This window comes from Phoca vitulina, unplaced genomic scaffold (assembly GCF_004348235.1).
Source record: "Phoca vitulina isolate PV1807 unplaced genomic scaffold, GSC_HSeal_1.0 scaffold9, whole genome shotgun sequence".
In the NCBI taxonomy this organism is placed as follows: Eukaryota; Metazoa; Chordata; class Mammalia; order Carnivora; family Phocidae; genus Phoca; species Phoca vitulina.
In genome coordinates this window covers 64,578,876-64,597,959 of record NW_022589712.1, presented here as the reverse complement: position 1 = coordinate 64,597,959, position 19,084 = coordinate 64,578,876, and the positions used below count along the sequence as shown (strand labels likewise).

The following is a 19,084-nucleotide window of genomic DNA, read 5'->3' as shown; positions in this document are numbered from 1 at the left end:
AATTCAAGGACTAGGAAGACCAGTAAAAGTCATTTATTAAAATAGAGCTGACTTCCTAAATAATCTCAATGCTCTTTTGACTGAGATAAGAAACTGTCACTAATCAAAGGAATGTATCCAAGGTTGTCTCATAGGTTTTACTCTGAGATATCATTCACAGATAGTTGAAAAATGTTTAATCTATATTTGGAAGTGAGTTCAAGGTTATAATAAATTATGATTGATAGCAGTTCTGGGTTAGTGACAATGGTGGCTGTTCAGAACATCAGAATCTCAATAGAAAATCATGCAGTGGACGTGCATGGTCTTAAAGACGTAATGAGACTCCTGGAGATGGCTATGCTGACGGTGCCCAGCAGAAGAACACCCAGTGTACAGGGTGAGTGGGGACTGAAACTCAGCCAGTGTTCCACATGCCAAACCCTCCAGTTAAGCGCTGGAAATATACAGTAACAATACCATAAAAAGTAAGATCAGTGAATGTTCAAATATATCCTTGCCATTCTCTAAACAAACAAAATCGCAGGGTGACCAGGGACTCAGGATTTTACACTTGATCTTAGCCAAAAGGCCGAGAAGCGATGGACCCAGGATTTTAGGACCTTGTATATTTTTACACTTAAACCTGGCTGCACAAATATGTGTTTTAGATAAAATTATTTTGTTTAATACACAAATTAATAATATAGAAAATTAATCAGAGATAATTATAATTTTGGGATACTTTTAAGTCCTTTTCAGTACAGTGTATGCAGATCTGCATACATTTTTCTCCCAGAAATAAGATTCCTATCATACATGCCATCTTACAACTTATAACAATGACATTTTTCATCATTTTCCAGTGTTATTAAATATTATTGTCAACATGTTTTTAATGTTTGAAAAGTATGCATGTTATATCATAATCTATTGGATTTTTCTCTTACATAGATCTTGTGTTGATATCTTTATTTGAATTGATCTTTGGATAAAAAGCTAAGAATTAAATAATTAGTTCAAGAATATGGACATTTAAAGTTTTTCTGGGGCTCCTGCTGGCTCAACCAGTAGAGCATGCAACTCTTGATCTCACGGTTGGAATTCGAGTCCCACATTGGGTATAGTTTACCTAACAATAAAATCTTAAAAAAAAAAAAAAAAAAGTTGATCATTGTTTGTTTTAAATAAATTGCCAAATTGTTCTTAAGAAATGTTGTGATCTTTTACAGCCATATATTAGAATGTCATTCCACCACAGCCTCGTAAAACCTTGATATGCTATTATTCTTTATCTTCAAATACTTAACAAATGGTATCTTATTATAATATTAATTATATATTATTATATTAATTTTTCTTCTGAAAGAACCATTTGCTTATTTTCCTTTGAAAATTACCTAATCAGGGGTGCCTGGGTGGCTCAGTCAACTAAGCATCTGCCTTTGGCTCAGGTCATCATCCCAGGGTCCTGGGATTGAGCCCTGCATTGGGCTCCCTGCTCAATGGGGAGCCTGCTTCTCTCTCTCCCTCTGCCTTTCCTCAGGTTTGTTCTCTCTCTCTCTCAAATAAATAAAATCTTAAACAAAAAAAGAAAAAGAAAATTACCTAACCACAAATTTTAGCTTTCTATTGGTGTCTTAAAGTTTTAAAAGCATTCTTTCAAATTTGGTTCTGGGAAAAACAAAACAAAACAAAACAAAACAAAACACTGAATTCAAGAACAAAAATCTTAGCAACAACTGGAAGCATTTTTATAAGTTAAACACAATATATGCATAACCCAGATGAATGTATGAAACGTTATCAACACTTCAGAAGTCTTTTTTTTGCCACCTTCCATTCATTCTTTATGCCCCCAAAGGTAACCACTATTCTGATTTCTATCACCATAGAAAGTTTTTGCCTGTTTTTGAACTTTATATAATTGAAGTCATATAATGTCTGGCTTTTTTTGATCCTTATTTTCAATGGGATTGATCCAAGATTTTGCTAGAAGCAGTTATTTTTTTTTCTTTTTTTTTTCACCATGAATAGAAGCATTAGTTCATCATTCTTACTTTATGAACTGACTACAATTTATTTATGTATTATACAGTTTATGGACATTTGTTTCCAGCTTTTGCTTATCTTGAATAAAGTGGCTATGAATATTTCTGTATATATCTTTGGAAGGACATATTTACCTATCTCTGTTGTGTGTCTACATAGGAAGAGAATTACTGGTTTGTAGGATTTGCCTATCTTCAACTTTAATACATGCTGACAGTGTTTGCAAGTGGTTGTACTCATTTACACTTCTAGCAGCAGCTTATGAGAGTTGTGGTTTCCCTACCTCTTTGCCAACAAATAGTTTTCTGGTGCATATTTGTAATTTATTATAGTTTAACTGGGTATTTCCCTGATGACTAATGATGCTGAACAATATGTTCACTCATCATCAGGATATTCTCTTTACCAAGGTAATTCTCAAGTCTTCTGCTTATATTTCTATTGTTATCAGCTTTTTTCCATGTGGATTTGTAAATTCTTTATAAAGTCTTAATAATATGCATTGCAAATATCTCCTCCTAATTTGTGTTTTTTCATGGTTGTACTGGTTCACTTTTGATGAACCAGAAATTTTTGATGCTATAGGGGACATTATGGGTAATGTAGTTTTTCAGAATATTATTTGCTTCATCCAAGAGTGTCAAATTTATTTGAACAGTATTTAACAAATTATCATCTTATAAGTATTTCAATGTCCTTTTATTCTTCTTTGGTCATTTTCATTTTTAATTGTGTGTTTTTTTTTTTTTTTTTTTAAAGAGTTTTATTTATTTATTTGAGAGAGTGAGAATGAGAGAGAGAGAGAGAGCACATGAGATGGGGGAGGGTCAGAGGGAGAAGCAGGCTCCCTGCCGAGCAGGGAGCCCGATGCAGGACTCGATCCAGGGACTCTAGGATCATGACCTGAGCCGAAGGCAGTCGCTTAACCAACTGAGCCACCCAGGCGCCCTTAATTGTGTGCTTTTATAATCACTACTTTTTTTTTTTCTTACATTTTTAAAGATTTCCTATTTTATTATTTTGTATTTATTAAATCCTTTTTATAATTAATTTATTTCTGTTTTCATCTGTAATTACAGTTTTTCCATCTTCCCTTACATTTATTTTGGCTATCTCTTGCTATCATTTATAGTTGAAGACTTAAGTCTGTTATTTTAAATATTTATTTAGAAAATGAAAGTGTTTAGGACATAGGGCTTCATCTGAAAAGTTCTGTAATTGTCCTCACAGATACTGATACAGAGTATTTTCATTATATTTCTTTTTAGACAGTGAGCAACTTAGGTATTGCTTTTCACTCTGCCAACAGGGATTTTTTAAGAGAAGTTTGGATGTTCTTGTTTTTGTTTGGATTTTTGGTAAATGTAAGGTGGTTGGGATTTGATTATTAATTTTTTTAAACTTATTTATTTGAGAGAGCACAAGCAGGGGGGAGGGGTAGAGGGAGGAGACTCCCCACTGAGCAAGGAGCCTGATGTGGGACTCGATCCCAGGATCCTGGGATCATGACCTGACCTGAAGGCAGACGCTTAACCTACTGAGCCACCCAGGTGCCCTCATTATTAATTTTTTAATAGACTTTATTTTTTAGAGCAGTTTTAGGTTTAGAGCACCATTGAGAGGGAGGTACAGAGATTTCCCATATATCCCCTGCCTCCACACATGCATAGCCTCCTCCTTATCTCTATCTCCCTCCAGACTGGTATAGTCCTTACAATTAATAAATTTACATTGACACACCATTATCATTCAAAGACCATAGTTTACATTAGGGTTCATATAAACTAACCTGTAATTTAATTGTATTATGGACAGAAAATATTATTTCTATTTTTATAGAATTTCTTGAAAAATGAGAATTATCAGGGTCTGTTTCCATGTTTCACGAGCATGAGAAATGAGAGCACATTGTTCATGTTCAGGGCATGAAATATATTTGAAGGTGTGTGTGTATGTGTGTGTGTGTGTGTGTAAAAAGATCAAGAATGAGATAAAGAGAATTTTATACCTCTTTGTTTATAGTATTCTAGGTGCTATTAATATTGTCAGTATTTTTATTTGTGTCTACATAAGCAATAATGGACTACGTTTAAGTTTCTTAAAATTGATTTGTTTCCTACAAAAATTTATTTTTGTATTTTTACAGAAACTTGTTTTATGAATTGATCCATACATAAACCTTAATAATTACCCATTGTAGCTTTTTGTAGTTTATTATTATAAGTTCTCTTTGCTTTTTATACTTTTTATATTAAATTTGATGCATTACTCTCATTATTTGTTTTGATTTGCATTTACCAAGTAGTTATTTTTTTCATTAACTTTCAAGTAGTTATATAGCATATGGAAGAGTTTGGAATCTATATTTTTGTTAAATATGAGAGTATTCATTTTTTCAAAACAATTGAATCTCACAAATACTGATATAGCAAATATTTTTGTGTTCAGATAAGTCTTATATATTTTTATATTTGCTTCCTTGTTTTCAGTATTTTGGTCAGCAACTTCCAGTGTCCTGTTCCTACTATGATATATATCCACTTTTCATCCTCCCTTAGTTTAATGTCACTGATTTTACAATCATTCTTTACATTTTGGGTAATTATTCCTCCTTTCCTTGAAGAGAATTTTGTTGGTGATGCTGAATTCTCTTTTATTGCTTTATTTATTCATTGGTTCTAGGGTTATAGCTAGGAATTGTCGTAGAAATGCCTTTACAAGACTGTTTTTAAATGAAAATTATGTTGCCTATTTAATAAATTGGTGAGGCAAGTGAACCACTGTCTTGTACAAAGTAGTGTAGAATGCAGCTCTGCCCATTATGTGGCCGCACCCAATGACTACTGTCATGACTAGGGGAAAAAACAACAAAAAGGAGTAGTCTGTTAATTATGAACTGACAACCACACAGGCTAATTAACAGAATGATTTATAGGATTGATATACAAGGAGCATGGATAAGGGTCATGACATTTAAGAGAAATGAAAAAAATCATAGGCAATTTGAAATTAATATGCAACTGATCCATGTCTCTAGCTCCATTCCCCATAGCCCAGTGTTATCAAAGTGAGGTTTGTTTCAGAAGACTGTATTCTATCTTGACTCTGCTTTTTAAGTGACTCTGTAGTTGTTACTGAAATACTTTCCTATGCCCTGGCTGCCTTATTTGTAAAACTGAATATTGATGACATTGTTCTTATCAGTTTGTGTGGGTACTTTTGGAAATGCTTTGTAAACTTTTATTCAAACAACTGTGGTACTATTATCTGAATTAATATAACTTCTGGAAAAATACTAGCAAGGAAAGAAAGCCAATATTCAATAACAAAAGAAATGAAACTTGTATTCTTTTAGTTAGTAACCCAGCAAAGGTTATAAAAATGCCCACAGCATTTAATTCAAGTGGGTGTGTTCCAGTACACTGCCCTTAGTCACTCTTAACTTGCATTCTAATGACCTCATCTCCTCCTACCAGTATTTTTTTTAGTCCACCTGCTAAACTGTTGTGCAAATTTATTCTTGGTTGTTAATCAGTTTAACCAATCTGTAGAGAAGATGAAAAATTTTCAGTGATGATTAACCTCACTCCTCTGTAGGTATTATCAAGGACATTATGCTCATTATTTTTAAAATTCTCATTTTAAATGTATTATTAATCCTCCCTTTCTCCCGATGACAAAAGCAAAGCTGGGTGATTATTTAACAACCAAGCACCACCAGCTGGTACTCCAGGCTGGTGGAAGTTACCATGTGTTCCCACTTCATCCTACCATAAATCCTTTAAAATGAGAATGTGAAAAGCAAATTAAGTTCATAAATGTCTTTGGATATGAACCATGAAGAAAGATCAATATTTTAATGCTATAACTAACCATCAAGGAGATGGGGTGGGAAATGAAGGATATCAAGAAAAATTGATATACATTAATTAGTTTAGCTAACTTATGTGACTTTCATTGTAAGTGTCCTCTGAAAGTGTCAAGATGCCACATTTAGAATTTAAATGCAAATAGTGCATGTTTAGTAATGTCAAAAAATTAATCCAATTATAAAGATATAGAAGCAATGAAAAGAAGAGAATGAACAGTGTGCATTAAAAAACTTATTTTGGTCCTTTCTGTGGTTATGCCACTGCTTTATTGCTTATTTTAGAACAATTCTGCTTTAACAATTCAGTAAGTAATTTCTTTTCTTTCATTAATTCTAAAGTGTAGACTCTACTATTAACTCATAAACTACTCCATTGACTCACCTCTTCTCCTCAAGGGAAAAGATGGTTAATTTTAGAGTTGATACTTTAAATCATTAAGTGCTTCACTTACAGAATTAAAACTTCCTAAAGTACAAAACAAAAATATAATGAAAATGTTTTAGATAACTTTTATTTTGGAAAATGATAAAAGCAAGCTATTTGTTTTTCATTATTCAATATATTTTATTAAATCAGAATTAATAAATAAATAATTTATTAAATTATTAAATCAAATAAAGAGTGACATTTTGAGTTATAGACAAATTATAGTTGTCACTTTGCTGACAAGATAAAATAAGGGAAGGTCTGAGACATGTGAAGTGCTATTCAGACAGAAGTTAACTTTCTTACCGCTTATCCCATTACTACTCTCTACTTCTAAACTCAAACTCTCCGCTTAGGTCTGCCTTAGGGTACTGATCGCTTACAGGAATCTCTCTTTTGATTTACTGCAGGAAGTAAAAGGGTCTAATCACTCTAATTATGTGTGGCTGCTTTCATTCTCTCACTTTCCCTCTTTTGCTTTGCTCCTCCAAGTCACTAGAAATTTGGGTGGCCAAAGCACAAAAGCATGACTAGGTGATCCCTTCATCCTTCCCACCCTTGGGAGGGAGGTCATACTGCCTTTGAGAGTTCTCTGACAGTCTTGTGGGCAAACGTGAATAGTTTTAACACTCAGCTGGCTCCTTGCACATAACTTTATAATGTTTTATTTTGATGGTCACAATTAGGAAGAAATGGGAGATAATCTAGTATGGTGTTATAGCCTCTAACTGAGAGAGAAGGTGAGAGGGCAAAAGACGATCCAGCCTGGTGTCATAAAGGAATAAAAACCTGAAGGCTTCTATGGCCAGTTTGACCTCATGTAGATGCTCTGACTGGTGTGGAATATTGACTATCATGAATGCATAATTTAAATGTTCAGTACCTTTTAGCAATTTAAATCATCTGGATATTTCAAGTCTGCTGGAATTCATTTTATCTCTAAAAGATGAAAACAGAAAGTAAGTAATTTTATCATGTTAAATGAGATAAAACGGACAACTTTAAAATGAAATTATTTTTAAACATTCACTTATAAGTTGTTTGAAATTCAGAGCATCATTTTTTTCCCAAATGAGTTTATAAAGTCAAACTATACTTCCAAGTCATCTAAAGGCCTTTCGAGGGCCCTGTCACTTCATCTTTCACTTCTCATTCCAAGTACCATTTGACAATTTTCCCTTCATAGTCCCTGCATGTAATTTTGGTCCTGTCCCAGATTAGATCCAGCATTCATTAGCACCTTTTTTCTTGTTCTTATCCAAAACCAGTGACCTTGGAAACTTAGTTTTCATGATTGACTGAGTTTTTGCTTTGTTCCTTTTGTTAAAACACTCTTTTTTAATAACATTACTTTAATTCCTCTAAGACTTTTAACACTAGCTCTCTAAATGATATTTTGCTACTAACCTTTCTCAGTAAAACTAACATTTATGGAATACTGCTATAAACCATTCATACGTATCATTTCATATAATCATTATTACAACCTTCTGTGGCTGGGACAGTTTAAGAAACTGAAGTACAGAGTAATTAAATAATTTTCCCAGGATCACAGAACTAAGCACTCAGAAGAGCTAGGATTTGAACCTAGGTAGCCCAGGTCTCAAATCCACGTTGGAGAGCACAGTTAATCATCCAGTCTTCCTGGTTCATATAATTTTCTTCTAAACTCCTTGTTTCCATGCTAACCTCTCTGACCCCAGCCCCACTGGGATGTCTACCCATTACCTCTTGTAAAACTCCCTGACATGCTTACAGCTATGCTATCGGTGTTGTCTCCTCTCTATTTATAGTAGAGGCAAGTCAGTCCATTCATTAGGAACTATGCTTTGAATACACAAATTAAAAAAAAAAAAAATCCTCTGCCTTTCATGAACTTACAAGAGGTAATAACTGTTTAGGAAACAAAAAATTCTTGAGTATGACAAGAATGAGTGAGATTAAAACTAGACACAATGCTTCTTTGAGTAGGGCAACTGAGACACTGCCCTTGGTCCCATGCTTGTGTAAGAGGTAACCCACAGAACAATGTAATTTACATATCTTCTTTGGATCTCACCAAAATTTAATTTCAAAATTTATGTTTTTAATACTACCCTAAAGGGCCTACAAAAGATGTTGATTTATTTTAAAATAATTTAGGCAAATTTAAGACTGGTTAAATTGCTTGAACTCCTCACTAGAGATGGCCCCATATAGCAGAGTAAGAAATAGTGGACTATTCATCTTTTCTGATGGCTGAATAATATTCCATTATGTATATGTACCACATCTTCTTTATCCATTCATCTTTTGAAGGGCATCTCTGCTCCTTCCACAGTTTGGCTATTGTGGACATTGCTGCTATGAACATTGGGGTGCATGTGCCCCTTTTCACTACATCTGTATTTTTGGGGTAAATACCTAGTAGTGCAATTGCTGGGTCGTAGGGTAGCTCTATTGTTAACATCTTGAGGAACCTCCATATTGTTTTCTAGAGTGGCTGTACCAACCACCATTTGCACTGACATGGATGGAACTGGAGGGGATTATGCTAAGTGAAGTAAGTCAAACAGAGAAAGACAATTATCATATGGTTTCACTCATATGTGGAACATAAGCAATAGCACGGAGGACCATAGGGAAAGGGGGGGAAATCCGAAGGGGGAGAAATCAGAGAGGGAGATGAACCATGAGAAACTATGGACCCCGAGAAACAATCTGGGGGTTTCAGAGGGGAGGGAGGAAGAAGGAGGGAGTAATAAGGTGATGGGTATTGAGGAGGGCATGCGCTGTGATGAGCACTGGGTGTTATACTTAACTAATGAATCACTAAACACTGCATTGTTCTAATTATGTACTATACAGTGGCTAACTGAACATTAAAAAAAAGAAAAGAAAGAAATAGTGGACTAAAGTGTTTATTCTACTTGGGGAAATAAGAGAATAATTCAGAGTCACATGAGCCTTAAGAATATAATTAGTTGTCCAAGATGGTAGAGGGCATCCCAGGCAAAGATAGGAGCAAAGGTACTAAAAACTTGAGTTATTAATTTTAGGTACCACTCATTGTTTCACTTATTCATTAGTACAGCAGATATTATAGAAGTCTACAAGATGCTAGAAACTTTTCTAGGTACTTCTTAATATTAACAATAATCACAAACTATTTCAATGAAGATATTATCACTATTTTACATATACCATAACTGAAGTTCAGAGAGGAATAATGTATTTTTTACATAATTATATAGTTAGTGATGGTTGATCTGAGATTCAAATTCACAAACATTTACCTTCCTAAGTCAATACACATTGCTGTAAATCAGAGAATATATTGTGGGAGACTGAAGGGAGTCAAGCTGGGGAGAGATGTTGATGGTGCTAAACAGTTAGACAGGGGTCAGATCATGAGGTAAAATAACATGGTCATGTTTGTGCTATGAAAAAAAATGACAAATTCTACCAGTTCTATAAAGATTAGAGAAGATACAGAGGGTTAGTAATATACTGAAATAACCCAAATGAGAGCATTGGTGGTTCAACACTGGAATAGAGTTAGAGAGGGAGAGAGTATTTGAAAGTAGAAGCCATAGGATTTAATGGTCAATATGTATTGGTGATTTTAATTCCTTAATTTGATCTGAGTTGTTTGGGTGTTGCAGAAGTGCGGTAGGGGTTAGAAAATGAGTTCAATTTGGAAACTATTTAATTGGAGGTGAGTGGTTAAGAATGAGAGCAAGAGTGAGTGAGCACGTGTGATAGAACGCGAGTGACAGCCAGAGAGTGAGAGAACGCACTGAGCCTCAGATGTGAGCATTCTACCTTCTCAATTTCTTGCTACCGAGCCTGCTTGCCAACACCTGTCCCACAAAGACAGATTCATTTAGTGGCTGGGCAGGTGTATGCACCTTCTGTTCTGACCTGCACCCCTGGCTAACCTGCTGCTCCTTTGACATCAGCAGACAAAATCGACTTAAGTGAAAACTTGGCTGATGACAAAACAGAGCTCTACAATGCAATGACCTTGTTCTGCACTTTTTTCTATGGAGATGAAGAATAATAGTTATTATTTATTGAACACTTAACCACGTTCAGAGTATTACCAGATTCTAATATATTATCTCATTGATTCCTACAAGATCCCTTGGGGTAAATATTATTATTCTTATTATTTTGTAGATAAGAAATTGAGGCTTAAAAAGTTTAAATCAATTACCTAAACAACTAGTAAGTGATGGAGCCATTCCTCAAATCCAGCTCTGTTTGATTTCAAAGCCCGATACTTAAACATTATCCTAAACTGCCTCTCCAAATTTTTCCTGATTCCAGTTGGATAATGCAAGATTACATCTCCTCAGCTATATTATTATAGAATTCAAACTCTGTAGAATTTAATTCCAGAAATTTTATGTATAGCTTGTGCAAGAAGCTTAGCTTGGCTTCAGCTCATTCTCTGAGATACAACAATGCTTTCTATAAGCCAAATCCACCAATCCCCACACTGTTCTTGAACACACCATGCTCTTTTTTATACCTAAGTCTTTGGGCAAGCAGTATATGAAGGTCTTCCCATCCGATACCACTCTAATTGTCATCTTCTTCGTGAAGCCTTCCCCACATTCTCACCTCCAAAAGATTGTTTAACTCTACCTCTTTGTGGCTGTAGCATTTTGTATAAAACTTTATTATTATGTTGACATCATTATTTGTGCTTCCATTTCTTTTTTTTTTTTTTTTTAAGATTTATTTATTTCATTGAGAGAGAGAGAGAGAGCACAAGTGGGAGGGGTAGGGAGAGGGAGAGAGAATCTCAAGCAGACTCCACCCCGAGCACAGAGCCCATTGCAGGGCTTGATCTCACGACCCTGAGATCACAACCTGAGCCAAAACCAAGAGTCAGACGCTTAACCCACTGCACCACCCAGGTACCCCGATTGTACTTCCATTTCTGATTCTCTCCTTAGACTCTGCACATCTCAAGAATCTTGTTTTATTCATTTCTGTTACCTCTTCAAGCAATGACAGTCATTATGTTGGCACTGAATCATATTTGGAAAACCAAAAGCTAAAGATGTTCTATTTGCTGAGAAACTGTGAGATTCCTTTCTACTCCCCCTCTATTTATCTCAGAAATGGCAGTTGGGATCACTTAGTAGGCAGGCATGGGGTGGGAGATGAAATGCCTGGTGGAAGCAGCTTCTAGGGCAGGTTGGGACAGTGCTCTGGACAGAGTGCAGTGAAAAGAAATCCTATCACTGGGTTGCTTTTAATAAATTAATCTTTAAGTCATTATACATGCAGTGAATGACTATTAGTTTTTCTCTTGAAATACCTTCCTAATAGAAGATAAAAATGGCTTTAAAATACTGAAATATTTTGAGGGAAAAGATTACTGTCTGATAGTAGAATAATAAATGAGAATGTAAGAGGAGAGACCAGAAGTACAGTGAAACCCTTTTTGTTTTTTTTGTTTGTTTTTGAAATTATGCAATCACTGTCAAAATTAAAAAAAAAAAAAAAACTTCAAATTTTTACAGGGCTCCCTCTGATTCTGACGTATTTTGACAAACATTATGTTCTTAATTATTTGCCAGAGAACAAAACATTAGGCAACACATTTAGGATCAAATATTGAAGATAATAAAAATAAATGTAGAAGGAAATTAACATTTGAAATACTTTTAAATAGCATATAAGTTACTTTCTTTAGGAGAGAACATTATATGAGATATATACCCTCAATGTTTTAAAGTATTAAATAATTCAAGACAACAAATACTATGTAGCATAAATTATACAAAGCAATGATTATAGATAAATTGAAGTGTTCAGTCATAATGCCATTGAAGAGGGAAATGGGATTAAGAGAAATTGAGAAAAGATGGATTTTAAATAGCAATGCTAAAAGAGGAGACATAAGTTACAAAATATTAACTATATTTTCCATATTTGGTTTATCTGCTTAGACCCAGAGAATGTTCACAGCTCAGAGATACGTATTTTTTTTATAACAATATATGAGCGTAAAGGAGAGAGGCACCCTGAGGCAAAATTAGTTCTATAAAGTGGTAGATTACATTAAGCTAGGTGGCAGCCTGTAGAGCATGACTAGAGTAGTGCTGACAGGTCAGACTAGCCAAAAATATGTTCGTTTTTCATTTAAAAAAATGTTTAAAATGTAAAATGTTCAGCCTACATACATACTGCTTCCAAGTTACCCTCTAACTCTCAACGATGAACAGTTAATAGGTTCAAATTGATTCCTAAGATTAGCTGACCCCTTGCAGCCAAACCAAAGATATAAAATGTAGGGAATGGAATTTCCTTTGGAAAAATCCAGGAGAGAATTGTAGAATTAAGAAGCTGCTGAAAAGTAGTGGAATTAGGAAGAAGGATCTGGGATTAGGTAACAGGGTACTGGAGGTTGTTTGTAATCAATGATATCAATACAGACTGATTTTCTGAAGACAGGAGGATACCATAAAAGGTGATATTGGCACTGAAATAAGAATAATGGGTGAAAGCTGACCTGGTCTTAAAGATGGTGGTGGAATCCATGTTAAGTTCTCCCTGTGAGCAGTTTCGGTACTGCCTCCCAGGTGATTCTAAAAGATCCACAAGGAACACATGTGGGAGATGACATAATTTTTTAAGCTCAAATCTTCTTGTAAAGAAACTATTAAATGCTTTATAAATGAGAAAAGAGCCATAGGAAAATATCTGGACATTTATTATATTATTTTATTATTATTTAAAAATATTCTCTCAACAATAAGAAAGTTCAAATGATTCCAAGAACTACAGACTTAGTACATTCCCTAGGGAAACTAGGATATTTCCACATGGACTTGAAACAGTATCTTTTCCTTTAGTTTTGAGCAGTGTTAAACATTTCCCCTAAGGAATTTTAGCAACAGTAGAACATTATTTTTAAATTAACTTTTTCATTAAATGCTGGTTTCCTTTGAAAAGGGAGCAGCTGTTAGTGCTGGCAGACTTTTCTCCCCCCCAATCTATGAGTACAAATCAAAAACAATTTGTTTTGTGAATAATCTACAGTATGACAATTTGTCTACAAATATGTCACTGCCTGTTTACCTCAGTGTGTGTCAATTGGATTTAGCCCCTTATTTGCAGAGAAGAGAGAAAGGCAATCTTGACAGCATCCCTGCCTGCAGGCCTGGCACTGCAGCCTCTCTCTCCCCCGACTTCCTGTTGCCACTAAGAACCACAGGGAGTGAGAAGCCACACACTGTGCAGACTGTGGGCTTCGCAGGACTAGGCCAGCTACAAAATTAGAGACCTGGGCTCTCACCGAGAGACTAGAGAGCTGTTCACACAGAGGCAGATCTTTCTGTACAATACTTTGATTAAGTCTAGGAAGAACCTTAATAGACTGCCATTTACTAGAAAGGAACCTTTAGAGACAAGTGTTGTGGGGGATGGAGTTTGATTTTTTTTTTTTCTTCTATCAGCTCCCTCTATACTGAACAGCTGATGCTTGCATTAAAAGAAGATCAAATAAAAGGCTTATTCAGCATTTATTAGATTTCCAGGAAGGGAAAAAAAAAAAAATGTCAGCTTTAGCTTGCTTATATATAGGTATATCCCTCTATATATCAGTTTATATCACCCTGTGTGATATATAATTCACCCTGTTAGTTAGTATTATAATGAGTGAAGTGCCTTCCCATCACTGGACACAGTTCGTTCTTTTCACATAGGCACTTGTGCTGCATACGTTAATTCACAGGATTGACCTAAGCAAGTGAACCCAAGAACTGCACTAGGTTGTTTCTATGGTCTGTGGATTACTAAAATAGATCCTAACATTGTTATTTTGTGACAAATGATAAATGTTCCTTTTCATAGCATTCAGCAGCATTAGTGTTATGGTAACTGAATTATAATCTCTCTTTTCCAAATGTTTGTTCTTTTTATATATATATTTTTTCAAAACTGAGATGTAGGAAGGAAATGGCATACCCATTAGTGAAATTATTTAAAGGACAAAACTTAGTGTAGGGCATGTATTCACTCACTGCACGAATATATATTTTAGATCTTTACTTATTAACAGCTTCAGATGTGTCTATTTTTTTAAAGATTTTATTTCTTTATTTTTCAGAAAGAGAGAGAGCGCACAAGCAGGGGAAGCGTCAGGCAGAGGGAGAAGCAGGCTCCCCGCTAAGCAGGACCCTGACACAGGACTTGATCCCAGGACTCTGGGATCATGACCTGAGCTGAAGGCAGACACTTAATTGACTGAGCCACCCAGGCGTCCTTTCAGATGTGTTTAGAAATTTGAAGACCAAGGACATCTAAAGATATTTACCTCAAGTCTCAAGTGCAGGAAGGTAAAAAAAAATTAAGAAGGTAAATTTTTGAGCAAAAATGCAAACGCTATTTATTTTATACTGAGACCTTTAATATATATTATGATATTACATAGGGATAGGGGCTAGAGGACATCCACATTACTTCCTTCTTTAAAATGTACTTGTAAAACTACAAATTTTACACTATACACAGAATTTTTTATGAGAGAAAAGTGCTATCTACCTACCTGGACTGGTTTCTGTTCAGATCCCATCATAATAAGAAAATAATAATGCAGACGGACCCAAGTTGGGAAAGAAGAGTATCTCTCTATCCCAGCTATAATGACTACCTTAAAATAGCTTAAAACAATGTGCCATGTGGAGAGGGTAAAAACATCTTTTTTTTTTTAATATGTAGAAAAATACTTATGAAGACATAATTAGAGACTATTAGATAAAAACTCGGAAAACTTAGATAAAACTTTAAGATAATTAAGAAAATGATTCCCTCTTGGGGCGCCTGGGTGGCTCAGATGGTTAAGCGTCTGTCTTCGGCTCAGGTCATGATCCTAGCGTCCTGGGATCGAGCCCCGCATCGGGCTTCCTGCTCAGCGGGGAGCCTGCTTCTCCCTCTCCCTCTGCCTCTCTCCCTGCTCATGCTCTCTCTCTCTCTCTCTCTGTGTCTCTGTGTTCAAATGAATAAAAAAAAAAAAAAAATCTTTAAGAAAATGATTCCCTCTTGATTCCTCTATGTATAGGGCAAGAGAATTGTATATAATAATGAAAATGCAGAATAAACGTTTGAAAAAAATAAGCAAAAGGTGAGGTAGAGGGAAACATAAAACTTACCATATTGAGAGTGAGAGGCCAGGGACATATGTAGATAAAGATGATGGGCTGAACCCCCCAATAATTTTTGCTTTCTACTGCAAAGAGAGATAAGGATTTTCAAAAAGTCTTATACCTACAAGGGTGAAGAAAACAGGGAAAAACAAAACAACAACTGACTTTCTGGAATCTGCAATGGTGACAGATGCATGTGACTGACTCAGCATATCCAAGAGACCTGAATCCTAAACTGGTAGTGGGAAAAGTTGAGTAACACAATTTACACAAGAACCGTGAAAAGGTGTAGAGATTGGCAGCACTGGAGGCTTCTTGAAGTGAGGAAAACAAAACAAACAAACAAAAAAACATAAAAAAGAAACCAGAATTATATTAAAGTTTGTTGAAGTAGTAGTCGGAGAACCGTCTAGCCCCCCCATGCAGTTCTTGTGAATGCTTGTGCCGCTGGATATTCTAATGAATGGTCCAGATTCCCCTTCAGTGAATAACTTGTCATCAGACTGCTATGAGTGGTGCTGCAAACAGACTTCAGGTGTTAGCCCCTTCAGAAGGCCATCTTATCTAAGGTCTCAGCCTGACTCAGGGTGGCCTATATCTAATGGCTAATCAATGCAGGATGATAAAGGCCTAGTAGCTCTTCAAGCACAAACAGGATCAACTCTGAAGGCCTGTTTTAGTTTCACAGCTGTGTGGGTCAGCTGAGTCTGTCTGTGGGACTACATTGTATCTCTTCCCCTGTCTGTAGATACTGAACCCAAGGGTTTGCCTTAATAGTCAATCTTCACACTGATTCACTCAGAGCCTCCTTCCCAGAAACCAAACCTGCAACAACGACTCTTCCTAATCTCCAAATAAGACTGATGACTTAGTCTGTAAAGCAAAGAGCCTACTTTAAAAAGGGGAACACTAGCGAGAGTTGAGGGCAGAAATTTTTTTTTTTTTTTATATTCAGTTAACCACTGTATAGTACACATCATTAGTTTTTGATGTAGTGTTCAATGATTCATTAGTTACATAAAACACCCAGTGCACATCACAACACATGCCCTCCTTAATACTCTCGTTACCCCCTCATCTCTGAAACCCTCAGTTTGTTTCCTGGGGTCCATAGTCTCTCATGGTTTGTCTCCCTCTTTGGTTTCTCCCCCTTCAGATTTCCCTCCCTTCCCCTATGGTCCTCCGTGCTATTGCTTATGTTCCACATATGAGTGAAACCATATGATAATTGTCTTTCTCTGCTTGACTTACTTCACTTAGCATAATCCCCTCCAGTTCCATCCATGTCAATGTAAATGGTGGGTATTCATCCTTTCTGATGGCTGAATAATATTCCATTGTATGTATGTACCACATCTTCTTTATCCATTCATCTGTTGAAGGGCATCTCAACTCCTTCCACAGTTTGGCTATTGTGGACATTGCTGCTATGAACATTGGGGTATATGTGCCCCTTCTTTTCACTACATCTGTATCTTTGGGGTAAATACCTAGTAGTGCAATTGATGGGTCGTAGGGTAGCTCTACCACCTTACACCAATTAGAATGGCAAAGATTAACAAAACAGGAAACAACAAATGTTGGCAAGGATGCGGAGAAAGGGGAACCCTCTTACACTGTTGGTGGGAATGCAAGCTGGTACAGCCACTCTGGAAAACAGTATGGAGGTTCTCATGATGTTAAAAATAGAGCTACCCTATGACCCAGCAATTGCACTGTGAGGGCAGGAATTTTATACTTAATAACATTCAAATAAGTGAATATTTATACATCAAGGCAGAGATACAAGCTTTCTCCCTTCAAAGATTGCCTTTAGGGCACTCAGATAAGGCCTTCTCTGGAGAATCTGAACAGCCAAACAGAGAAGACATAAATATGTCTATATTAAGATGAAATGGCCCCAAAAGATCACCCTTACAGTGAAGCACAAAGGTGAGCCTGATGACGGCAAAGAGCTTATAATAAGCTCTTCTGTGGCTTTAGAAGAAAATCAGATATTAATAAGTGTGCACAGAAACCCTCTACCATAAAAAAATAAATATATTTAAAAACATGGAGAAATCAAAGATGATTAAAGGATTAAGAAAATAAAATCATTAATGGTCTCAGAGAGAAAACAGAAGGTATTATATGCATGAAACAAGAACAAGATACTATAAAAAAGAAAGAATAAAGAAAGAGTTCTGGGAAATTAAAAACAAAACTCATTAGAGACCACCTATTTGAAAATATATCACAAAGTCAAAGATATGGAAAACAAGGTGGAAATTATAAGAAATATGGAGGCTCACTCTAGAAGTTTCAACATACAAATTCATGAAATTCCCAAAAAATAGAATTGAGAAACAAAACGAGGAAATCATCAATAAAATATTCAAGAAAAGTGACAAGAGCATGCCACAAAATAGATGAAGCAAAATGGAATTCTACAATATCCTTGGAATGGGATGTAGTAGAGTATATAAAGAGTTCTTTGAGGGGCGCCTGGGTGGCTCAGTTGGTTAAGCAACTACCTTCGGCTCAGGTCATGATCCTGGAGTCCTGGGATCGAGTCCCGCATCGGGCTCCCTGCTCGGCAGGGAGTCTGCTTCTCCCTCTGACCCTCCTCCCTCTCATGCTCTCTGTCTCTCATTCTCTCTCTCTCAAATAAATAAATAAAATCTTTAAAAAAAAAAAAAAAAAAGAGTTCTTTGAATTTCTCAGAGCAATCTTAGAAGGTAGGAGATAGTGGGGCAATAGAACATGTTAATGTCAGTAAGATATAATCAACAAAATTCTGCTATACAAATGACCAGTTGCTTCAATAAAGCAATGTTACAAGGCTGGGCACAGTAGAATTGTTAGATATCAAAAGAAACTTAAGCGACATAGGAACAAAATACAACAAATGGATCATGTGGACCTTCTTTGCTTAGATATTTATTCTCATCAGCCAACTTAAAACATTAAAAGAGATAGAGAGTTGGGAGAGACTAAACATGACCTAGTTATTAAATATATTAATGTTTAACTTATTGGTTGTGTCACTGTGATTGTGGTCTGGTTAACAAAAAATAGCTCTTATTTGGTATAGATACATTCTGAAATGTTTACAATAGACAATATGATTTCAGGAATTTTCTTTAAAATTGTCCTGTCCTTTTCATTCTCCCTGCCAAGAAAAGTGTGGAGTATGAGTAGATGACACAGTATAGCAGAAGAGTTGATGGGTGGTGATGCTGGGTGATGGGCACAGGGAGATCAGGGCATTATCCTTTCTCCTTTGGTACATGTTTGATAATATCTATTATTTATATAAATATAAAACATATATATATATATATATGTTCAGAACTTAGTTCTGAAGAGACACCAACCTAAATACTCAAGTGAGAGGATAGAATGCAGACATTTTTAGAAATACAAGATATCAAAAAATTTAACTCTCATACATACTTTCCCTGAAAGTTATGGGAGGAGATGGTGCTTCAAAATCAGAATAAAGCAAAAAACATAAACAAAAACAACCCCCCTCTCCCGAAAAAAGCATGGGGTAGGGTAAAGAACATAGGAAAAACAACACACAAGGGACATAGAGAGAATACCTTAGAATGATTATATCACTTTGTG

The 19,084-nt window shown here is 35.6% G+C and overlaps 1 pseudogene; it reads left to right on the top strand.

Annotated features, from left to right (window-relative positions):
* The first annotated feature begins 246 nt into the window (after positions 1 to 246).
* The window catches only part of LOC116634288, a 41,796-nt pseudogene continuing 22,958 nt past the window's right edge, over positions 247 to 19,084 (top strand).